The 26,469-nt window shown below is 33.6% G+C and overlaps 1 pseudogene across 1 annotated transcript in view; it reads right to left on the bottom strand.

The window, feature by feature from the left end:
* LOC309647449 (myb/SANT-like DNA-binding domain-containing protein 7 pseudogene) overlaps positions 1-7,887 on the bottom strand; it is a 57,502-nt pseudogene extending 49,615 nt beyond the window's left edge. The window contains exon 1 of the transcript XR_014268663.1: positions 2,812-7,887. The product of XR_014268663.1 is annotated as a myb/SANT-like DNA-binding domain-containing protein 7 pseudogene (transcript). The remainder of the gene's footprint in view (positions 1-2,811) is intronic.
* Positions 7,888-26,469: the final 18,582 nt, after the last annotated feature.

The raw sequence follows: 26,469 nt of genomic DNA, 5'->3' as shown, positions 1-26,469 counted from the left end.
GACTGAAGATCCTGGGACTTCTCAACTTACATAATTGAGTGAACCAATTCCTATAATCCTCTCTCTCCTTTAAGATGATTTATTTGCACTCATTGATTGAAACTATATATATATAGAGAGAGAGAGAGAGATACTGATATGCAAGGAAAACATGGAGCCTGAATTTCTATTTAGAAATTTCAAATACATATTAAATACACATTAGCTTTTAGAGTTGAGGATTCTTCCAGTAAAAAAAAAAAAAAAAAAAAAAAAGTTCTACTTTATTTTCTCAGCATTTGTCACTCATTTAACCTATAAAGGAGTATTTTGGCACATAAATTTCTCAATGTTCTGGGAAAACAGATGTATGATATTACAACTTCCATGTTCTTACTGCATGACAAGTGAAGAGTAATTTTAAAAATTTTAGTCATGGGATAACATGATTGAATTTGTATTTTAGAAAGATCTATCTACTATAAGAAAATATGTTGTATTGAGACAGTCTAGATTCCCAAGCTAAAATAATGAAGATCTAGGCAGAGAAAGAATCAGCATGCTGAAAAAGGATGGAACACATCTAAGGATTGTTAAGTCATTCAATATATCAAGAGTCTGACGTTAACTGGATGAAAGATGTGATGAGGGATTCTCAAATGATTAGGCTTTATATTGAGAATAGGTAAATAGTATATCTACCAAAAAAGGAAACAAAAAAATAGAGTTAAGGAAAAGATGTTTGCTTTAATATTAGACAGTAAAGAGTTTGGAAAAGAACTAGGAAGGAACTTTTTTTATCACAGAAATCAAGAAATTGGTGATTAGAAATGAATTTGCCGAAAACGTCAAATGCTACTTTGGAAAGAGATACAGCAATTCCTCAGAGTCAATTTGATTTTGCAATTAGCAGTATAGTTAGTGGAATAGTTTAGTTAAAGCCTTACTGAAATGATTTTAAACACCGTATCATGTATCAAAATCATTGTAAAGACAGAATGACATTGCAGTATCTATGAAAATGTTGTATGTGGACAGAATGTTTGTGTCCCCCTAAAATCCATATGTTGAAATCCTATCTCCTAATGTGATAGCATTAGGAGGTGGGGTCTTTAAGAGATGATTAGGTTATGTGGGTAGAACTCTCATGAATGAATGAATATAGTGGATACCCCAGAGAGCTCTCTCACTCCTTCCTCCATGTGAGGATACAGTGAGAAGAAGCTTATCTCTGAATCAAGAAGCAGTTTTCTCAAGAAAAAGATATAACAAAGGTAAATATTTATGCACCCAACATAGGAGAACCACAATATATAAGGCAAATGCTAATAACCATAAAAGGGGAAATCAACAGTAACAAAATAATAGTGGGAGACATTAACACCCCACTTACACAAATGGACAGATCATCCAGACAGAAAATTAATAAGGAATCACAAACCTTAAATGACACATTAGACCAGTTAGACTTAATTGATATTTATAGGACATTCCATCTGAAAACAGCAGAATACTTTCTTCTCAAATGCACATGGAACATTCTCCAGGATAGGTCACATCTTGTGTGATAAATCAAACCTTGGTAAATTTACAAAAATTGAAATCATATCAAGCATCTTTTCTGGCCACAACACTATGAGATTGGAAATCAATTACATGAAAGAAAAAAAAACAAAAAAAAAACCTGTAAAAAACACAAACTCATGCAGGCTAACCAATATGTTACTAAATAATCAATGGATCACTGAAGAAATCAAAGGAGGAATCAAAAAATACCTAGTGAAAACTGACAACAAAAACACAACAATCCAAAACCTATGGGATGCAGCAAAAGCAGTTCTAAGAGGGAAGTTTATAGCAATAAATGTTACCTCAGGAAATAAGAACAATCTCAAATAAATAACCTGTCCTTACACCTAAAGCAGCCAGAGAAAGAAGAACAAGAAACACTGAAAGTTAGTAGAAGGAAAGAAATCATACAGATCAGAGCAGAAATAAATGAAATAGAGACAAAAAAAAAAAAAAAAAAGCAAAGATCAATGAAATTAAAACCTGGTTCTTTGAGAACATAAACAGAACTGAAAAACCTTTAGCCAGACTCATCAAGAAAAAAGGGAGAGGGCTCAAATCAATAAACTTAGAAATAAAAAAGAAGTTACAATGGACACCACAGATATACAAAGGATCATAAGAAATTACTACAAGCAACTAAACACAAATAAAATGGGCAACCTAAAAGAAATGGACAACTTCTTAGAAAGATACAAACTTCCAAGACTGAACCAGAAAAAATAGAAAATACGAACAGACCAATGATGAGTACTGAAATTGAAACTGTGATTAAAAGTCTTCCAATAAACAAAACTCCAGGACCAGATGGCTTCACAGATGAATTCTACCAAACATTTAATGAAGAGTTAACACCTACCCTTCTGAAAATCTTCCAAAAAATTACAGAGGAAGGAATACTCTCTAGCTCATTCTACAAGGGCACAAACACCCTGATACCAAAACAAGACAAAGATACCGGAAGGAAAGAAAATTACAGACCAATATTACTGATGAATATAGATGCAAAAATCCTCAAAAAAATACAGCAAACTGAATCCAACAACACATTAAAAGATCACACACCCTGATCAAGTGAGATTTATCCCAGAGGTGCAAGGATTTTTCAATATCTACAAATCAATCACTGTGATACAGCACATCAACAAATTGAAGAATAAAAACCATATGATCATCTCAATAGATGCAGAAAAAGCTTTTGATAAAATTCAACACTGATTTATTATAAAAACTCTCCAAAAAGTGGTCATAGAGTGAACCTACCTCAACATAATAAAGGCCATATATGACAAACCCACAGCAAATATCATTCTCAATGGTGAAAAACTGAAAGCATTTCCTCTAAGATCAGGAACATGACAAGGATGTCCACTCTCATCACTATTTTTCAACACACTTTTGGAAGTCCTAGCCACAGCCATCAGAGAAGAAAAAGAAATAAAATGAATCCACATGGGAAAAGAAGTAAAACTGTCACTCTTTGCAGATGACATGATACTATACATAGAAAATCCTAAAGATGCTACCAGAAAACTACTAGAGCTCATCAATAAATTTGGCAAAGTTGCAGAATACAAAATTAATATACAGAAATCTCTTGCATTCATATATACTAACAATGAAATATCAGAAAGAGAAATCAAGGAAACAGTCCCATTTATCATTGCATTAAAAAGAATAAAATACCTAAGAGTAAACCTATCTAAAGAGGCAAAAGACCTAAACCAAAGATGACACAAACAGATGGAGAGGTATACCATATTTTTGGATTGGAAGAATCAATATTGTCAAAATGACTGTACTACTCATAGCCATCTACAGATTCAATGCAATCCCTATCAAATTACCAATGGTATTTTCACAGAATTAGAACCAAAAATTTTACGATGGAAACACAAATGACCACAAATAGCCAAGGTAAACCTGAGAAAGAAAACGGAGCTGGAGAAATCAGGATCCCTGACTTCAGAATATACTACAAAGATACAATCATCAAATCATTATCATACTGGCACAAAAACAGAAATATAGATTAATGCAACAGGATAGAAATTCCAGAGATAAACCCATGCATTTATGGTCAACTAATCTATGATAAAGGAGGCAAGAATATACAGTGGAGAAAAGACAGTCTCTTCAATAAGTGGCGCTGGGAAAACTGGAGAGATACATGTAAAAGAATGAAATTAGGACACACCGTAACACTATATACACAAAAAAAAAAACCCTCAAAATGGATAAAGACCAAAATGTAAGGCTGGATACTATAGAATTCTTAGAGGAAAACATATGCAGAACACTCTCTGACATTAAAAAAAAAAAAAAAAAAAAAAAAACTTTTTTGATCCACCTCCTAGAGTAATGAAAATAAAAACAAAATAGACAAATGGGACCTAATTAAACTTAAAATATATTGCACAGCAAAGGAAACCATAAACAAAAGAAAACCCACAGAATGGGAGAAAATATTTGCAAAGGAAGTGACGGACAAGGGATTAATCTCCAAAACATACGAACAGCTCGTGCAGCTCAATATCAAAAAGACGAAGAACACAATCAGAAAATGGGTGGAAGATCTAAATAGACGTTTCTCCAAAGGAGACATACAGATGGCCAAGAGGAACATGAAAAGATGCTCAATATTACCAACTGTTAGAGAAATGCAAATCAAACTACAATGAGGTATCACCTCACACCAGTCAGAATGGCCATCATCAAAATATCTACAAACAACAAATGCTGGAGAGGGTGTGGAGAAAAGGAACCCTACTACACTGTTGGTGGGAATGCAAACTGGTACAGCCACTATGGAGAACAGTATGGGGGTTCCTTATGAAACTAAAAGTAGAGCTACCTTATGATCCAGCAATCCCACTCCTGGGCATATATCTGGAGAAAACCATAATTTTAAAAGGTACATGCACCCCAATGTTCTTTGCAGCACTATTTAAAATAGCCAGGACATGGAAACAACTTAAATGTCCATCAACAGAGGAATAGATAAAGAAGATGTAGTACATATATACAATGGAATATTACTCAGCCATAAAAAAGAACAAAATAATGCCATTTGCAGCAACATGGATGGACCTAGAGATTCACCTCTTGTCATACTGAATGAAGTAAGTCAGACAGAGAAAGACAAATATCATATGATATCACTTATATGTGGAATCTAAGTAAAGTCTACAAATGAACTTATCTACAAAACAGAAATAGAGTTTCATATGCAGAAATTAAACTTATGGTTACCTGAGGGTAAGGGGAGGCATAAATTGGAAGTTTGGGATTGACACATACACACTACTATATATAAAATAGATAACTAATAAGGACCTGCTGTATAGCACAGGGAACTTTACTCAATACTCTGAAATGGCCTATATGGGAAAAAAATCTAAAAAATAGTGTATATATGTATAGCGGATTCACTTTGCTGTACACCTGAAACTAACACAACATTGTAAATCAACTATACCCCAATACAAATTTTTAAAAAATAAAAAAGTTTTTAAAAATAAAAAAAATAATTATATGTATAAAGCTATAAACTAAAAACAAACAAAAAAATATATATGTCAAATGTTGAAATCAGTACTCAGCATGTACTAACATAAATTATTTTTTAAATGGACAAAGAAAGCAAAAAGGAGATTATTAATGAGTGTGGTTTATACACTTGAGGAAAAGAGAGATCAATCTGTAAGGAAACGGATACCCAAAAGTCTTAAAAATTAATCGTCCCAAGTCAATATATATACAGGCATTAAGATAAGCTCAAGTCGTGAAATGATGAAAAAAATAGAGAACTTATTCTCAATAAACATACTTTTTTATAGGGTTTCTCAATATGGTGGTCCATGATGGGGATTCAGGGATATTTGACTTCATATTATTGAATGCAAAATAATTCTGTGGCATATGGTATCATACGAAAATTTTCAGAATCTTCAAGGAGTCAGTGACCCAAAAGACTTGAGATACTTGGAAATAATTTTCACATATGTAAACAATTGTGCTAAAGTATAGTAGATGCTAATATAAAAATAGTGTAGAGTGATAGTACAGAGAAGGTGACCATCTCCATTTTGTGAGTCTTAAAAGGAGTTAACAATGGAAATCGTACTGGTACTAAAATTTACAGTAGTTTCCCCATATAACACTACTTACAAAAACACTCAAGATGAAGAAATAGAATGAATTTAGAGAAATTCAACTGGTTTGCTAAGGTTGAAACATAATGCACAGGGAGGGACATTGGATAAAGAAGATTAGAATTGGGTTATGACATGCTGTAGATTGGTTGCTGTCAATATTCCTTCCAAAGCTTATTAGATCTCTTGTAACCTGAGAATTTAAAGCAATTGGCCTGTGATCCATTCACTGGGGGAACACCACTGGGGTGAAGAAACAAAAGCAGGTGACCTAGTCTACTTTTCTAGTCAATTTCCTTCCAGGTAAATAGGCTGATGATATTTACAAGGAAGAAAAAAACGTATCTATTGAATGTCTGCAGATAAAGGGACATTTATGGTTAATTAACCTATAATTTATGAGGTTTGTCTTCCTGGTGATTCATGTAAGCTACTCCCCTCTCTAGAGTATAAGATTAGATGCTTTGTAATTTAAATGTTTCTCTCCCTATGTGAGGTAACTCCAGGAACCTCACTTAGAGACCTCATGCATTACTCTGTGCCAGAGGTGCATGCGTTGTAGAGGCCCATGATATCCTGTATCCTTAAAATTATTAGTAAATCTTGATACTGGGTAAGATCTTTGATTAGCACAATCTGATTTGACAGACTGATCCTTTGTGTCTCACACACTGATTCTAAACACCCACTCCACAAATAAGCACCCTCACCTTCAGGTAGGACAAAGGCTGAAGTATACTTTCTGCCCCATCAGGCTGTAGTGAGGATTTTGGATTGAAACTGCACTTCGTTAGACTTCTTCCCTTTCCCCTGTTCTGATTCCTCCACTCCCTCATCAGTTTATCTTGGTAGCACTTCCTCAATAAATTACTTGCATCTGAACCTTTGTTTCAGCATCTGTTTTTCAAAAACCTGACCTTCTACAGACTGCATATAGTGAGATATTTAGACTTTAACATGACTTTAATGCACACAAAAAATGGAAACCACTGAAGGATTTGGAATAGAAAAATAATCCCCCAAATTATGAGAAAATGACAGAAGTGAGCTATGATACTTATCAAAGAAGAAAGCACTGTTTTTCATTTTAGTACTGACTTCTGTCCTTTGTTTTTCATCAGTTCTTTGCTTTATTCTTTGCAGCGTTCCTGAAGCTCAATGAAATGAATACTGAATTTGAAGGACAATTCAATTTTTATAAGGAGCAGCACTTTAAAACTATTGAAACCAAACAAAATAAAGTATGTTATAATCAGTAAATATTTTTCTATTTAACATTCTACAAATGCCAATATATAAATTAAATTTTAACTCCCGTGAAGCACCAATTGAAAAAGCAATTTTGTGAAGAGTGTAGAACTCATAAAGTGTAATAAGGATTGTTGGAACATCAGTTCATTGCTCCAAACACCTGAGAGACCTCTCAGGCTTAATTGAGTCAAAATAACTTCTCAGTTCAAGTTGACCCAATATTGTGTTCATTATTCCCGATTAGGTGACAGCAGTGAATATGAAGAACTAAAGAAATGGGGGGTGGGGGGTAGAAATAAATATTCTGAAATTAATTTTTTATTAAGAAATTTAAAAAATCTGATATTTATAACCAGTGAAATGAGAATAAAAATTGTATTTCAAAGTTGTAAAGACTGATGAATTTTCTCTGTATATAGAGACACAAGAACATTTTAAGTCTTAGATAATAAATGCCTGGCTAGAATCATCTAGGAAAAAGATAAAGAATTGTTATGTGTTGGTTGTTTAATGCCATAAATTAATGCGTTTAACTCAGGTATGCCTCTGATAAAAACTGACAAAGGAAATTTAGTTAAATTTTAACCAAAGACTGTCAGTAAGAAAGCTTATGAAAACATATGCCCTTATGGAATAACAAAGGTGGAATCAAGAAAAAAAAAAAAAAAAAGATTGAACTACAATGACACTATTTATGCAAAGGCAATATATCTTGTTGAACAGCAAGGAATATAAATTCATTCTGCCTGGGTTTAATTCTTAGATCTGATATTTATTAACAGTATGATTTTGGGTAAGGCACTTAACTATATGTCATGCTCCATTCTTTAAATTAGAGATAATAATAGTACCTACCTCACAGGATTATTAAGGATAATATATATAAAGCACTTAGAATATTGTAAGGATTATATGTAAAGCATTTAAAATGGGGCTATTAAAAAATAATAATAATAAATAAATAAATAAAAAATAAAATAAAAAAAAAAAAAATAAAATAAAATAAAATGGGGCTATTACAGAGTAAGCACCATATAAATGCTATACTCTGTTATTATAATGATTATTAATTAATGTTTATACCTGAATAATGACTGAGGAATAAAACAAGGTGCAAAACAGTGTTTGTAAATATTAAATTTAAAAAATGTTTAAATAGCACATAGGCAAAATATGCTAATACTTAAATAGAAAACTAAAGCTGTCAGACCTTTAATGTCGACTTCTTATTAAGCAAATAATGCACCTATAAATATTGGAATTTTCTTCCTTGAATTTGTTCTCTCTTTAGTCACTGGCATTCTTAAATGCTTATGTAGGAATGTTGGTTCAAAATATTTTTATGGGATAATATGTCCACCTAAGCAAATGAATTCACTAATATGGATGAAAAATATAAAAATTATAGCATTTAATGTCAATTAATATATTAATTAAACTACTCATTATTGTACTTCTATTTTGTTTCTAACACTATGTTCAGTGATAATATGGAAATGAATATGACAAACTTCCTGCTGTGATACACGTTTACCGTCTATTAGAGGAGACAGGCATTCCTAGTTCCTACATATTCTGATAGGGTTCGAGTAATGTTTTGTCCAGGGAAACAAAAAAATGAAGTCCTTCACCTTGCCAGTGGAACCAAATATGGCTTTCCAGAACTGAAAATTATTGCAATGAATTTGAATTAAGGTCTCCATATTAATTATTTCTACTGTAAAATGAGTATATAATATTTAAGAGCCTCATAAACAACACCCATCATGTATGTTTTAGGTTTCCTTATTTAGGAACACCAAGACAATTTTGAACCAAATATAAAATATCTGACAACAAATTGACCTTGATTTAATGCCAGAATTCATTCCACAGTACTTACAGAAGTGAAAGTTTAAGTACTCTACAGGTATTACTAAATGTAAACTTGTGAAAGTTACACAATCTCTTTGAGTTTACACATTTGTGAAATAGGGAGAGTAAAATAAACGTAACTTCTGAGATTTTAGTACAAAGTACAAGGCCTGGAATATAGTAGGTATTCAAGATGTGATGGCTAATATCTGTGTTGTTAAATTCTTATTAGTGTTAGGAGAGAATTAAATTTAAGTTAATGACAATAACAATGCAAAAAGATAACTGTCTTCTTTATTATTATATTCTTTTCTAGAATTAATGATAACCCAGCACAAATCTATGTCCTTCAGAGTAGCTGCATATTACAAAAATGACCAAGGAATACAGATTTTTCTGGTTCTAGCCAGAAACTTTAAAAAACATGATATTTCTGCTTTGGGGTGTTGCTCATAAATTCCTTGGAGAACCTTGGGAATGTTACTGTCAATCAATTCAAATGAATAAATGCACATATATACAGTCTTTACATAAAATTCCATGGAGCTAAGTTCAAGAAACATAGACACACATAAACACAAACATACACATATGTATGTATGTATATATCTTCAGCTCACAGTACCCAAACTAAGGCATTCAATATCATGTCAGAATTGTTGATCTGAATCCTCTTTATATGTCTTACTTCAGCACTTAAAATTAGTTTTATCTTTGTGTGACTTGCTTAGCTATAGGAAACATTATACAATCACCTTTGCACTTTCTGAAATGTCATGCTTTTGGTAAATCTGTGAAAAACTATAGAGCTTAAAGATCCCTTCTTTGAATTCACTTATTTGAAACTGAATGCTTTCTCTCTATGTTAGGAAATCACAGGGAGTATATTTTTGGTAATTTATGGTTTTAAAATCTAGCATTAAAAAATAGTTAAAATATTGCAGTTGTATCCTTTTAATGCAATGGATATTAAACAAGAAGAATATCCGTGATAGGAAAATGGTAAAGTGTCTGTCAATGTTGATATTGGCCTCTGAGCAATGTTGTCCTAAGCATGGCTCTCTTAGCTTGGAGAGAAAGATTTAAGAACAATTAAAAAGTCAGTTTGACTCGGAGACATTGGAAGTTTGAATTGGTATGGCAAACTAAGATAAGCAAAAATTGGCAACAAAGTCCAATTCTTAAACTCAGAATTTTACTTTTTGGTTTCAACCCTCCTTATGATGCTTAATGTTCACAATTCTCTTGTCTCTATCTAAACCACCTTGTTTAGCTTTCATTTTCTAGTGAAGCATAAGTTTGATTTTGACAGATTTAATTGAGCATCAACTGTCTGCCTTATCCTGGTATTTCGATGGTGGAGAGAGGTGTCCAGAGCCGTGCTGAAAATTATCTAATTAGATTTTAATATCAAAATAGTATATCCTTTTTGTACATCAGAAAAATTCTAAAAAATCTCCTTTCCGTTTTCAAAATGTACATTATCAATGAAGAAAGTTGTATTTAGTTGTAATAAAAACTTTGTGATATGTGGAGTGAAGGAGAGTCTTCATACAGACTTTTTTCATCTGTTTCCTTACCCTCCAGATTTATGAGTATTCCAGGCAAGAAAAATGAAAAAGACAAAAAGAAAACAAAAAAAAACTAATATAAATAAACATACTTTATTTAAAAAATAGGAACTCATTCAAACCCACTAGTAACAAAAATGCAAATTAAACAAGGCATGTTATTTTTCTTATAAAATTGAGAAAAAAAAACACAAAAGATGAAGAGATGGTGGTTCATTTCATTATTCATTAAATATGTATTGGGTACATACAGTGAAACACCTTTTGAAATTTTAGGGGTATATCTATAACAATGACAAAATACTTGCTCTCATAGATTTTTGTATTCCAGTGAGAGAATACAGAAAATAAGTACCTAAATAAACAATAAAAATACATTCAGGAATATATGAATTATGTGAAGAAAATTAAATAAGGCTACATGACAGAGGATGACTATGTTGGGAGGAGCTATTTTTTTTTTTTTTCACACACACACACTGTATTTTATTTTTACAAGAGATAAATAGACTGACACCAAGCATTGTACATGGATGACCACAACAAAAGCAACAATGATTGCAATTACCAAACATGAAACACACTCATACTATGTCATAATATTGACATTCAGTCCAGTAATCCTCCACTGTAACAGCTCCTTTACTTTGCAGTGAAAATTGATTTGTATATTCTTTGCCTCTGAGTCCTTGTGGGATTTTTTTTTTTTTTAAATTCAGACAGAAAGTCACAAAAATTATACTCATCCTCATCAGTTCACTCAGTCCCATGTAATTAATTGTTTTTTTTCATCTTGATCTTTTGTTAGCACTTTTATGAGTTCATCAGTTTTTCATCAGAGTTCTGAAAATGCTTATTCATTCAGTTCAGCAGTACAGTCAGTTACCAGAAACCTGTACTTGTCAGAGTCTTTTCCATGAATTTCTTGAAGATGAAACCCTTTTATAGGAACATATTTGCAAAATCATCAGAGTACACCCAGAACTGTCTGTAAATGACAAAAGACTTAAAAATGACCACGGTAAAAGATTTGATGAAAGTTCATAATAATGCAGTTGACAAGAAAATTAGTTATTTTGAGTGAGTATTCAGTGAAAGCTTTTTCTGAGGAGGTAAATTTTTATCTATGGTGAAAAACAAGAAGCCAGCCTTGAGGAAAATATATTTTGTTTTTTGTTTGTTCATTTGTTTGTTTTCCAAACACAGGAAACTGCTAGAGCTATACCATAGAATGTAAGCTAGTGTCAACTTAAGCATCCCTAGAAATAACACCAGCATGGTTAGCACTTAGCATTGAAAAGGAGGTCAGAAAGAGAGGCATTATGTAGGGACTGATAGCTTTTACTTAAATGTGATGGAGAGTTTTGAAAAAGAAAGTGAGATATTTATGTGTGTGTATATATATATAGAGAGAGAGAGAGAGAAAGGAAGAAGAAGAAGAAGGAGGAGGAGGAAGAAGAGGAGGAGGAGGGAAGGGGGTGGGGAAGGGGGAGGAGTAGAAGAAGAATGAGGAGGAGGAGGAGGAGAGAGAAGACCAGTGGTTAAAGATAAATGGAAATGGAGAAAAAGGGAACAGATTTGAGTGAAGGTAGAGCCAACAGGGATTGCTGAAATAACAAATGTGAAGGGTTAGGGAATAAAGGCAAGGAATTCTGGAGACATTAAGTTTTTGGAATAAACCAATTGTGTGGAATATACTGAGTGCTACATGCTCAGACTGGGACAATTCAGAGAGAGAGCAAATTTGGTAGGGAATGAAGATTCCTGCTTTTAGATATGTTTGGAGTGAGCTGCTTAACACTTGATTGACAAAGGTCAAGAGAGGAGTAATAGCAAATAAAGAAGACTCAAAATATTGGGTAATGTGTAAGAGGCATCTCAGAGTTGTATGGGGTCATATGAAACAAGATAAGAAAGTATTTCAAAAAGGGAGGAATAATTAATTATGTCAAATGCTGCTGAGAGGTCAAGAAAAATAAGAACAGAAAGATAATCTTTGTACTTAGCAACCTGAACATCATTATTGACTTGAATAGAAGTTGCTGTTCCATTATAGACGTAGAACCAAAGTCTGATAAGTATTTTCCAGAAGAAGAGAAAAGGTGATGTAATAAAGCAATTACAAATATTTTATTATTCTCACTTTCAGAAAGAGAGGTAGAAAAAGACAGAGACAGAGACAGACAGAGACAGAGCAGATAAATGAGTTAATAGCCAAAAGTGTGTTTAAGGTCAAGGATTCCTCAATAAGATGAAAACACTGGAGAATTATGGTATTCTATAAGAAATTATTTTATAAAAATCAGAAACTGAAGATGAAAAGAGAGAAAAGGAGTGTTGGACAACTATGGTGGTAGTATAAATTTGTGTAAATTTTGCCAAACAATTAGTTTAAGTTCTTAAAATTGTATTTACTTTGAGAAGTTAATCTCATTTCTGGGAATCTATCCCAAAAGCTTGTCTAAAAGAATACTATTCATCACATTACTTAAAATTTCAAAATATGGAGAATATAAAAATATCCTACAATGTAGCTCATCTCTATAATAGTATATTATACAATTATTGAAAAATCATATTTTTGAACAATACTCAATAAGAGGAAAAAATATGATATAATGTTACGTGATAAGGAAAGATTAAAAATTAATATTCAGATAATTCTAATTATAATATATATATTCATGGATGAGTTTGAATATATTTTGTCACTTACATATATAGATATTCACATGTATATTTTTTCTAGATATGTGAATTTTCAAATACGCATTCAGTTTACATTTATGATTGCTAAAATAAGTTTTATTTTCTCCAGTTTTCACAGAAACAGCCATGCAAATTTTTATAATGAGGAAAATATGCATTTTAAATGTTTCTAGATGTGTTATTTTGAGAGCAGAATGAAAGCCAGCAACTCTTGGGAGGTATTTAAAAGTAGAAGTTTGGAAAGAATTGTGAAGAACAGTCCTTGGGGAATGAACTGGATTGTATTCAACACAGAGGACATCTTTTTCTCCACTTACAGGTAGAAACTTCCATCAATAACCTCTAGTCACCCTCAAGTGGACATTTCTTAGTGGAGGGAAATAATAGAAAGCATTTTGCAGGAGCAGGGCTGGGAAAAATTGCATCTTCAGGAGTTGCAGTACCTATATAATTTCAGCAATCAAAAATTACTACAGAGTAAATATTAAGCAATAAAAATATAATTTTCTTAAAATGTTAATCAAGCTAGAAAGTCTATATAACTTAGACTTAAAACTTAAGTTTTAGAATAAGTATTGAGGAATTAAAATTATTTTTACAAAGCCTTAAGTTCAAAGAAGTTTGGACTGATACAAGTAGATTACAGACACAGAAGGAAGAGAAAAAAAATTAGAAACTAAAATAGATGTGTGGTTTTAAAATTGTATCCTTCTAAAACAACATTTCCAGTCTAATCATAAGAAAAACATCACAAAAACCGACACTAAAGAACATTCTACAAAACACCTGTCCAGTACTCCTCAAAACAGTCAAGTTTACTAAAAACAAAGTCTGAGAAACTGTCACAGCCAACAACAGCCTAAGGATTCACAATGGCTAAATGTAATGTGTTATCATGGATGACACCCTGCAACAGAAAATAGTAGGCAAAGCTAAAGAACTGAATAAATTACAGACTTTAATTAATCAAAATGTACAAGTATTGATTTATTAATTATAAAAACATGTATCATACTAATGTAAGATGTTATAAAAAGGAAAAGTTGAGGGTGGAGCATATGGGAACTCTGTACTATCTTCACAATTTATCTGTAAGTCTAAAACTATTCTAAAAAATAAAGTTTAAAAAAAATTGGGATCATAGTAATACCAAAGAAACATATTGTGGTACCAGAGATAAGTAAATGAATGCAATATCACTGCTAACGTATTCACAAAATAAATCTATGTAAGGCACGGTTCAAAACTATGAAGGCTTGATGCTGAGATTCTGAGTGTAGTTCCTGGGGAAGAAACTCAGTTGTGCCGCTCTCCCTGCTCAGGGTGCATGCTGCCTCTATAATAGCTTCCTGCAAAACTAACACCAACGTTGAATGTTCTTTTTGCTTTTCACCTTTCTTTGTAAAAGTGAAAATCCTCTTGGGATTTCTGTTGGTTAGCAAAAACAGGTACTAATGTAGATCTTTTATGAAAGTAAAGTGACATAAAGATTTTCGGAAAGCAGGGGATACCTGTATATCCACAAAAATACTGAAGACTGAGGGTGGGATTCTTTTATTTTATTTTGAACTATTTTATTTGTTTTCAATTTTTGAAATAATATAAAATTAATTCATTATTAATTATCAGCATCAGATATTAAAATGATAGAAATTACAGGTGTAGAAAGTAATTGATATGTCATTGATATTAATTATCTAAAATTAATAATACATTGTGCACTATTTTGAAGTGGCTGGTGAAGGATGGGGTGGGAGAAAAATTAAGCGGGCAGTAAGTCCCTTCTTCAAGTATCAAGATGTACTTGTGCAATGCTTATAGTTAACGAACAGAGGTTAAATATATTATATAAAATTAAAAGGAACACTGACTGTGATATTTAGTGCCAGTACTTTTTGAATGAGTCCTCTTTCAGAAAAGCGAGACACTCAATGAACACCATCTCAGTAATAACCATGGGAACATGCAGCCAAAATACGCTGGTGATGATTTAAATATTTTATATTAGAGTAAACACATATTATGGACTAAATGTTATATTTTTACTGATATAAAATATAGAACATCTGAATTCCAAACAATTTTGCTGCTTTGGGTGATGACCCCAGACACAGAGCTATGTTTATCCAAAAAGCACTGTCCCAGCTACTTCTGGCCATATGATTGAAATACAGCAAAGGAGCATTATTAGTTTAGCATAGTTCATGATGGTGTGACTGTTGAACCTTAGTGCTTTGTGCATTGTGTGTATATATATGACCATATATATTCATACACACAAGTAACCAACATAATTAATGAAAACAGAAAATACATTGGATATACAAAATATGATGTAATATATAAGATGAACATTACATATAGTTTGGGATTGACATGTACACACTGCTATATTTAAAATGGATAACCAACAAGGACCTATTGTATAGCACAGGGAACTCTGCTCAATATTATGTAATAACCTAAATGGGAAATGAATTTGAAAAAGAATAGATACATATATATGTATAACTGAATCATTTTGCTATGCACCTGAAACTAACACAACATTGTTAATCAACTGCACTCCAATATAAAATAAAAAGTGAAAAATAAAAATAAAAATAAAAAATATCAAGGCAAAAAAAATAAGAAAATAATGTGATATATGCAAATAAAAAGTTTTTCCCTCCATAGTTCATACTCTATAGTTTAACTAGATTCATCTGTTTTTCTAATAAGAAAGCCTTAGATAAAATAGACTGGTTACCTAAGAAACCCTAAACCATGTTCTAGTATTTGGGGGTATAATTACTCTATTTATGATCATAACACTTAGAACCATTGTTTTGAGTCAACTTACAGTAACAGGGGATAATTTTGGTAGAATATTCTTTGAAGAATTCACCTATCTGTGAAATGTCCTTTTCCAAGATACACAAAATAGAACTCCTTTAAAAATAAATACAGATTTTAAAAGGTAGGTTTATACTCTCACCTTTCTGTATCCTATTTTTAAAACACCAGTTTAATACTGTGTTCAAAACACTGATCTCATAATTGTCAACTTGAAGGAGTTAAATGAACTTATATTTTAGGTCTCTGAAGCCCCAAAGCATCTTTTCCTCTGACTCCAATTCATTTGTACATCAAGGTCTCACTTACAAAGCTGTTCTCTTAGAAGGTTCTACTGGGAAAATATTTTTCTCTGGACTCAGTCACATTTTCACAAGCAAAGTAAACTGATAAGCAGTTTAACCCCTTCCTTAATTATGTCTATAAATACTTTATTACAACTAACACTCCTTTTTATATGTAAAATGAAGATTTTCCCCAAAAGAATGATTTGAAAAATTACTTTCAAGAGAAATAGGGTGTTTTTTAAAAACTGTTTGTTTCCTTTGTTTATGCTCTCATTATCATTCCTAGTATATACCTTTAGCTTCAAAATGTCTCTGTAGAACAAAGTGCGTATTTTGGTCTAGTTACAGTAGTTAGCACCATCTTAATGAAACTCTTGGTAAGCTAAACTTAGCAAAAATTTTTGGATGTTGAGACTGATAATGCCACACATACACCAAGAGAATGTGAAGAGAATTATCATTCATATAATGAGGCTTTTGAGAACAGAGGAAGCCCCTAAACAGGTCTGAAAATGGCTTGAGAAGGCAGAGAGGAGACTGAGGCTGTTGGGAGAGTCTTGCCTGCACTGGGAGGGGGTGGGAAATGGAGTTTCATGGTTTGAACTTCCCAGATGCCAGACGAGGGAACACTCGTGCTTTCTTTTCAGTTTGCCTATATTTGGAGCAGAAGGGGAAGAGAGACAACTGAGGTTTAAAAGCTATCAGCCTTCAGACATCAAAAAAATGGAGAAAAACTATTAAAGCAGATGAGAAATTTGCCTACTTCCTATAGTCTGGAGAAAATGACTCTGATCTTACTAGCCATTATGATTCTGAATCTAATTTTTATTATCCTGAGTACACAGGTAAGTATAATGAAAAGAAGAATTTCATCTTACTATTCAAGAAAGCCAGATATTATCATGTCTAGCTTATTATATCTTATTCACCACAATTTATTTGTTGTTGCTGTTTGTTTTTGTGCTGGAATGCTTTGCCATACCAGGAGAGAATTCCAGACATAAACGGATTAATGGCTACATTTAGGCAGTATTTTACTCATTACTTCTGTAAAGAGATAATTTTGCCAATTGTGGGAGCAGGCTATTGAGAACATGATATGTGGTAGGCCTTAGAAGAGAATTTTACCAAAAATTTATAACCTATAACAGATGCCAAAGTGCCCATAGTTCCAATATTGGATGTTCATATGATCGATGAATAAGTTATTGATCCATCACGATATTCCATTGCAAAATGAATATACATTCTCGTTGGCAATTGCATCCACCAATTACATATTATTTTATTATTATTTTAAATGACTACTGAATTGTTGTTATTTCTATTCACCTACTATATGAGGTTAAGATTTAGAATGGAGTGAGATTAATTATGGTTTCAATAAACAGCTACAAAAATTAAACCTGACCCTTCTTCATTAATTTTATTGCTGCCGAATGCAACAGGCATAACTCATTAAATCGCTACACTTCAATGTGAATTTATTAGTGGTTTTTTTTCGTTTAATGTAGCTGGGATCAATCAGTGGTGAGGAGTGGTGGAGGTTTGTAGATAAAGGGTAAGGCAGAAAAAAAAAAGTAAGTTGTCAAAGAAAAGTGAATCACGCTCTGTGTGCGGCCTAGGTTTACTTTGACTCTAAATCTGTGTATTCAAACACAGGCATTTCAAAGGAAAGGGCGACTTTTCCTCAAATCATACTTTAAAAGCCCTGTGTACATTGAGTCTAAAACAATATGGATTTTTCTGAAGAAGAACTTTTTGCCAAATATTAGAAAACAAGATATTCTGTCAGGCCCTAAGTTTATTAATAGATTATTTTTACAGAGCCCCAAAGGAAAGGTTCAGAATTCCAAGTGACAAACTTCTGTCAAAAAAAAAAACAGATTGGGGACTTCCGTGGTGGCGCAGTGGTTGAGAATCTGCCTGCCAATGCAGGGGACACGGGTTCAAGCCCTGGTCTGGGAAGATCCCACATGCCGCGGCGCAGCTAGGCCCGTGAGCCACAATTACTGAGCCTGCGCGTCTGGAGCCTGTGCTCCGCAACGAGAGGCCACGATAATGAGAGGCCCGCGCATCGCGATGAAGAGTGGCCCCCACTTGCCACAACTAGAGAAAGCCCTCGCACAGAAACGAAGACCCAACACAGCCATAAATAAATAAATAAATAAATAAAATTTAAAAAAAAAAGATTTATCAACAAGGCCTCCTCATTTTTATATTCAGGATAACATTGAGATAATCAGGTACTATTTTTCTCATTTCTTAGTTCCTTACTGGTAAACTCTTACTTTTTGAATTGTTTGGAAAACCCAAGCAGAACTGAAGATACATGATCAAAATTGATAACACACACAAGGTTTTGCCAAAAATAGGTTTGTCCACAGTCAGGTTCCAGGAACATGAACCTGTTGCCACTTAATCCTTTTGAAATGACATTTCTCTGTCTTTTATTTACAAGATAATGGAGAACAATGATATACATTTCAATTTTTATTTAATTGGAGATGTTAAAAATTGGATATTCTCTGGCCTGCAATATATTATATTTCACAGTATACTAAAAATATGAAGACTGGTGCTTTACTCCTGTTCAGTTGTTAAAACATATATAAATTAAATTGATAAATGTCAATATTAGGCCTCACTTCTTTGTTAGTTCTCAAAGTTTCATGTCTTGTAATGAGGGAAATGTTCTCGTATGGCAAATGGCTAAATAGCCCTCTAACCATGCTAAGGCAGGATTAGTCCAGGGTCCAACAAGAGAAAGGTGTTAGTAAATAGTTATTTATGTATTTTCTGGTTGATATATTTAAAACTATGAGTATTTATAACTGAGTAATAATTGTTTACATTACAGTTTCTTAAAAACACAGATAATTTAAATGTCTTTGTTTTAATAATTTCTTGATTTAGCACTTCATGATCAGAAATGATTTAACCTATTTGTTTTCTTACATACATTAAAAAATTTGGAAACCCTATATTTCTAAATATACAAGTGAATTACAAATGGCTGGTTATTTAATCTATCTACTTGCCAGGGTTGGTCTTAAGGCTATATATGGATGATTTCATTTAATCTTCACAAAGATCCTATTATGTGGGCATTTTTTATTATTCCCTTTCAAAACTTATAGGTGAGAATGTAAAGATAGAATCTGGTTTCCTGAAATAAGTACAAGTTATAAAACCTATAATGTTGAGTTTTATGAATGTAGAAGATAGAACAATGCTAGTGAACAGACAGCCATCCCCAACTGGAAATTGGCATCTTTTTTTACGTGCTGGCAAAGCATTTTGTCAGACTGTTATTGATATAGTTCGGGTCTCAAAATATAGGTTGAGGGAGATTGTAGTACTAGAGTGTATAATAGGACAAATAAATAAAAATATTTTGGAATGTGTAGATTTGTCACCATTTAAACAAGTCTTACAAGAGACATCTGATCTCAGACTAAAAATAATCAACTTGAAATTAGGGATTAAAGAAAATAATGTTCCTTAAAATATTCAATCTCTGCTTATAACCTGGCATCTACATTAACAGAGTCTCCAGATTTGGAGCTTTACAGAGTTGAAAAATCCAAGTTTTGTAAACCAAATTGAAGGTACTAAATATCTCAGCAGAAGATAAAATCTTGGCCTTAGGCTTTTGTTAAGTAACTAATATTAAAAGATCTTTGCCAAGCAAATGTAGATTAAGAACACTGTTTTTTGCCAAAAGACTATTGCTTCGAAATACTTCAAAGAAGTGACCATTAAGCTAAGCAAAGACTAATGGAAGAGAAGACTGCATAAAATAATAAAGTAACAAAACAGAAACCAACAAAAAATAACCCCTCAGGCTTAAAAGCTGTCTAAACTCATTGGCTATGGTTATGAAGTATTGAAAGGAACTATAATCGCAAAACAAACAAATGGAAAGCAAGCAAGCAAACAAACAAAAGAAAGAAAAAGAAAGAAAGAAAGAAAGAAAGAAAGAGAAAGCAAGAAAGAAAAAAGGCTAGTTAGACACTTCCTGTGACTTTAACACTTAAAGCAGTTCCAAGACCAGTGAATTTTCACTAGCAGAAATGGACTGCAAAAATTATGTATTCTCTAAAAAAGGTCTATCTCAGTTGTAGTTATGAAGCATAATGGACAGTAGAGATCATCTCAGAGGACAGAACTAAGAAAATATAGGAAAATAACTTTGCTGACATAACAGTGAGTTTTTGTCATTCTTGTCAGTCAGGATTTCAAATGTACTCTGGGATGTGATTGATTGATTGATTGATTATGTATGGAGAACTATTTTATTTTTATTTAAAACAAGTATTTAATATCAAAGGTTGGCAAGGGAATAGAGCATATGGGACACTTATATATTGCCAGAGAGGGTGGAGATCATTTTTTTCTTCCAGTTTTACTGAGCTATAATTGACATTGGCACTGTATAAGTTTAAGGTGTACAGCACAAAGATTTGACTTATGTACATCATGAAATGATTATCACAATAAGTTTAGTGAACATCCATCATCTCATATAGATACAAAATTAAGGAAATAGAAATATTCTTTTTCCCTTGTGATGAAAATGCTTAAGATTTACTCTCTTATCAACTTTCGTATATAGCATACAGCACTGTCAATCATATTTATCATGTTGTACATGACATCATGTGTAATGTTGTACATTATATCTCTATTACTTATTTATCTTATAACTGGAAGTTTGTACCTTTTGACCACCCTCATCCAATTTCCCCTTCCCTGACCCCAACTCTGGTAACCACAAATCTGATCTCTTTATCAATGAATTTTTTTGTTTGTTTGTTTTTGAAGTATAATGACCTAAACGTCATGTTAGTTCTTGTTACATAACACAGTGATTTGATAGTTCTATATATTTCAACATGATAAGTTTAGTTAACATTTGTCATCATGCAAAAATATTACACAATAATTGACTATATTCTGCACAATGTACATTTCATAACTGTGACTCATTTATTTTGTAACTGGAAGCTTGTACCCTTAATTCTTCTCACCTATATCTTTCCTCCTCCACCCACTTCCGTCTTGCAACCATCTGATTGTTCTCTATATCTGTACCTCTGTTTCTGTTTTGATGTTTGTTCATCTGCTTTGTTATTTATATTGCACATATAAGTGAAATCATACAGTATTTGACTTATTTCACTTAGCATAATATGCTCTAGGTTCATCCATGTTGTCACAAATGTCAAGATCTCATCCTTTTTAATGACTAATATTCCATCATATGTACTTACCACACCTTCTTTATCCATTTATTTATTTATGGGTATTTAGGTTGCTTCTATGCCTTGATTATTGTAAATAATGCTTCAATGAACATAAGGGTGCATGTATGTTTTCTAATTAGTGTTCTCATTTTTGTTGGGTAAATACCCATGGTGGAGTTGCTAGATGATATGGTAGTTCTACCTTTAATTATTTAAGGAATCTCCCTATTGTTTTCCATAGTGGCTACACCAGTTTACATTCCTCCCAACAGTGCTCAAGAGTTCCCTTTTGTCCACATCCTCAACAACACCTGTTATTTGTTGTCTTTTTGACTATAGCCATTCTGAAAGGTGTGAAGTGATATCTCCATTTTTTTTTTTTTTGAAGTATAATTGCTTTACACTGTTGTGCTAGTTTCTGTTGTACAGTGAAGTGAATCATCTATATGTATACATATATCCCCTCCCTCTTGGACCTCCCTCCCCCCCTTCCCACCCATCTAGGTTGTCACAGAGCACAGAGCTGAGCTCCCTGTGCTATACAGCAGGTTCCCACTAGCTATCGGTTTTACACATGATAGTGTATTTACGTCAAACCTAATCTCCCAATTCATTCCACCCTCCCCATCCCCCTCTGTGTCCACACGTCCGTTCTCTATGTCTGCATTTCTATTCTTTCCCTGCAAATATGTTCATCTGTACCATTTTTCTATATTTCCCATATATGTGTTAATATATGATATTTGTTTTTCTCTTTCTGACTTACTTCACTCTGTATGACAGACTCTAGGTCCATCCACATCTCTACAAATGACCCAATTTCATTTCTTTTTATGGCTGAGTACTATTCCATTATATATATGTGCCACATCTTCTTTGTCTATTCATCTGTCGATGGAAATTTAGGTTGTTTCCATATCCTGGCTATTCATTTCCCTCTGATCAGTGATGTTGAGCATATTTTCTTATGCCTGTTGGCCATCTGTATGTATTCTTTGGAAAAATGTCTATACATATCCTCTGCCCATTTTAAATTGAATTTCTTGTGTTTTTGATGTTGAGTTGTGTATTCTTTGTATATTTTGTATATGAACACCTTATCAGATATTGTTTGAAAATATCTTCTTCCATTCATTAGGCAGTCTTTTCATTTTGTTTATAGTTTCCTTCACTGTGCAAAAACTTTTTAGTTTGATGTAATCCCATTTGTTTATTTTTGCTTTTGTTCCCCTTCCCTAAAGTGACATATCCAAAAAAAATATTACCAAGATCAATGTCAAAGAGCATACTACCATGTTTTCTTATAGAAGTTTTATGGTTTCAAGTCTTACATTTAAGTCTTTCATCTATTTTGAATTTATTTTTGTGCATGGTATGAAAGAGTAGTCCAGTTAATTTCTTTTGTGTGTAGCTGTTCAGTTTTCCCAACATGATATATTAAACAGGCTATCTTTACCCCATTTTATATTCTTGAATTCTTTGTCATACATTAATGGTCCACATAACTGTGGATTCATTTCTGGACTCTCTATTATGTTTCATTGATCTATGTGTCTGTTTTGGTGCTATTAATGAACTGTTTTGATTACTACAACTTTGTAGTATAATTTGAAATCAGGGCACATGATAGCCCTAACTTCGTTCTTCTCTCTCAATATTGTTTTGGCTATTCAGGGTCTTCTGTGTTTCCATACAAATTTTAGAGTTATTTGTGCTAGTTCTGTGAAAAATACTGCTGGTATTTTGATAGGGTTTGCATTGAATTTGTAGATTGCCTGGGTGGTATGGTCACTTAAACAATATTAATTCTTCCATTCCATGAACATGGTTTATCTTTCCACCTATTTGTGTTGTCTTCAATTTCTTTCATCAGTGTCTTATAGTTTTTCGAGTACAGGTCTTTTACCTCCTTGGTTAGATTTATTTCAAGGCATTTTATTCTTTTTGGTGCAATTATATATGGGTTTATTTTCTTAATTTCTTGTTCTGATAGTTCATTGTTAGTGTATAGACATGCAACAGATTTCTTTATACTAATTTTGTATCCTGCAACTTTACCAAATTCATTGATGAGTTCTAGTAGTTATTTGGTGACAACTTTAGGATTTTTTGTGTGTATATGATGTCATGTGCAAACAGTGAAAGTTTTACTTTTTTCTCTCAAGTTTGTATTCCTTTCATTTCTTTTTCTTGTCTGATGCTATGTCTAGGGCTTCCAATACTGTGTTGGATAAGAGTGCAAAAGTGGGCATCCTTGTCTTGTTCCTGATCTTAGAGGAAATGTTTTCGAGCTTTCACCATCAAACATGATGTTAGCTGTGGGCTTTATCATACTAGCTTTTATTGTGTTGAGGTATGTTCCCTCTATACCCACTTTGTTGAGAGTTTTTATTATGGAAGAATACTGAATTTTCTCAAAAGTTTTTTCTGCATCTATTGAGATGATCATATGATTTTTATTCTTAAATTTGTTAATGTAGTGTATCACATTAATTGATTTGTAGTTATTGAACCCTCCTTGCATCCCTGGGCTATATCCCACTTGATTATGGTGTATGTTCATTTTAATATTGAATGTGGTTTGCTAATCTTTTATTGAGAATTTTTACATGTATGTTCATCAGTGATGTTGGCCTGTAATTTTCTTTTTTTGTGATATCTTTGTCTGGTTTTGGTATCAAAGTGTTACTGGATTCATAGAATGAGTTAATAAGCATATCTTCCTCTGCAATTTTCCGAAATACTTTGAGGAGTATAGGTGTTAACTCTTCTCTAAATGGTTGGTAGAACTCACCTATGAACATATCTGATCATGAACTTTTTTCTGTTGGTAGTTTTTAAACAACTGATTTAATTTTAATACTGGTAATTAGTGTGTTCATATTTTCTATATGTTTCTAGTTCAGGCTTGAGAGATTGTACATTTCTGAGAATTTATCCTTTTCATCTGCTTTGTCCTTTTATTGGCATATAATTGCTCAGAGTAATCTCTCACAATTCTCTGTTTCTGTGGTATAAATGATAATTTCCCCTTTTTCACTTCTGACTTTATTGATTTGGGCCTTCTTTCTTTCTTTCTTTCTTTTTTTTTCTTTTTCTTGATGAGTCTAAAGGTCTATCAATTTTGTTGGTTTCAGAGAAACAGCTCTTTGTTTCACTGATCTTTTCTATTGTTTTCTTGTCTCAATTTCATTTATTTCTCTCTGATCTTTATAATTTATTTTCTTCTACTTTGTTATTGATTTTTTCTTCCTTTTCTAGTTCCTTTAGATATAAGGTTAAGTTGCTTATTTGAGATTTGTTGTTTGCTGAGGTAGGCATGTATCACTATAAACTTGCCTCTTAGAACTGCTTTTGCTGCATCCCATAAATTTTGGATTATTGTGGATTTGTCTTCATCTACTTCCAGGAGCTTCCACGTATTTTTTTTTTAATTTCTTCTTTGATTTCTTCAGTGATCCATTTATTGTTTAGCCTGCATATGCTTGTGTTTTTTGCAGTTTTATTTCTTGTAGTTGATTTCTAGTATCACAGCATTGTGGTCAGAAAAGATGCTTAATATTATTTCAGTTTTCTTAAATTTACTAAGATTTGTTTTGTTGCCTACCCTGTGATCTATTGTGGAGAATATTCCTTGCACACTTGAAAGGAATGTGTATGTGTGTATGTCTATACATAAAATGTAGGTGGAGCTTCAAGGTGTCAGAAGAGTAAGACGTGGAGATCACTTCCTCCCCACAAATACATCAGAAATACATCTACATGTGGAACAACTCTTACAGAACACCTACTGAATGCTGGCAGAAGTCCTCAGACCTCCCAAAAAGCAAGAAACTCCCACATACCTGGGTAGGGCAAAAGAAAAAAGAAAAAACAGACAAAAGAATAGGGATGGGACCTGCACCATTGGGAGGGAGCTGTGGAGGAGGAAAGGTTTCCACACACTAGGAAGCCACTTCGTGGGTGGAGACTGCAGGTGGTAGAGGGGGGAAGCGTCGGACCCATGGAGGAGAGCACAACAACAGGGGTGAGGAGGGCAAATCAGAGAGATTCCCGCACATAGGATTGGTGCCAACCAGCACTCACCAGTCCGAGAGGCTTGTCTGCTCACCCACTGGGGCAGCTGGGGGCTGGGAACTGAGGCTCCATCTTCGGAGGTCAGATCCCAGGGAGAGGATTGGTGTTGGCTGTGTGAACACAGCCTGAAGTGGGTTAGTGCAACACAGATAGCAGGGACGGAGTCCGGGGAAAAGTCTGGAGTTGCCAAAGAGGCAAGAGACTTTTTGTTCCCTCTTTGTTTCCTGGTGCACGAGGAGAGGGGATTAAAAGCGCCGCTTAAAGGAGCTCCAGAGATGGGCGCAAGCCGCGGCTATCAGCACGGACCCCAGAGGTGGGCATGAGATGCTAAGGCTGCTGCTGCAGCCACCAAGAAGCCTGTGTGCAAGCACAGGTCACTGTCCACACCTCCCCTCCCGGAAGCCTGTGCAGCCTGCCACTGCCAAGGTCCCGTGATCCAGGGACAACTTCCCCAGGAGAACACACGACACACCTCACGCTGGCCTCTGCGGCCACAGGATCATCCCGCATTCCATACCCCTCCCTCCCCCCGGCCTGAAGGAGCCAGAGCCCCTGCATCAGCTGCTCCTTTAACCCCATCCTGTCTGAGCGAAGAACAGACGCCCTCTGGTGACATACATGCGGAGACAGGGCCAAATCCAAAGCTAAACACCAGGAGCTGTGCGAACAAAGAAGACAAAGGGAAATCTCTCCCAGCAGCCATAGGAGCAGTGGATTAAATCTCCAGTTAACTTGATGTATCCTGCATCTGTGGCATACCTGAATAGACAACGAATTGAGGAGGTGGAATTTGAGAGCAATGATATATATATTTTTTTCCCTTTTTCTCTTATTGTGAGTGTGTATGTGTATGCTTCTGTGTGTGATTTTCTCTGTATAGCTTTGTTTTTACTATTTGTCCTAGGGTTCTGTCTGTCCGTTTACTTTTTTTTAG

This window comes from Balaenoptera physalus (genome assembly GCF_965194825.1).
Source record: "Balaenoptera physalus genome assembly, chromosome: 18".
NCBI lineage: Eukaryota > Metazoa > Chordata > Mammalia > Artiodactyla > Balaenopteridae > Balaenoptera > Balaenoptera physalus.
This window is presented reverse-complemented; position numbering and strand designations above follow the sequence as displayed.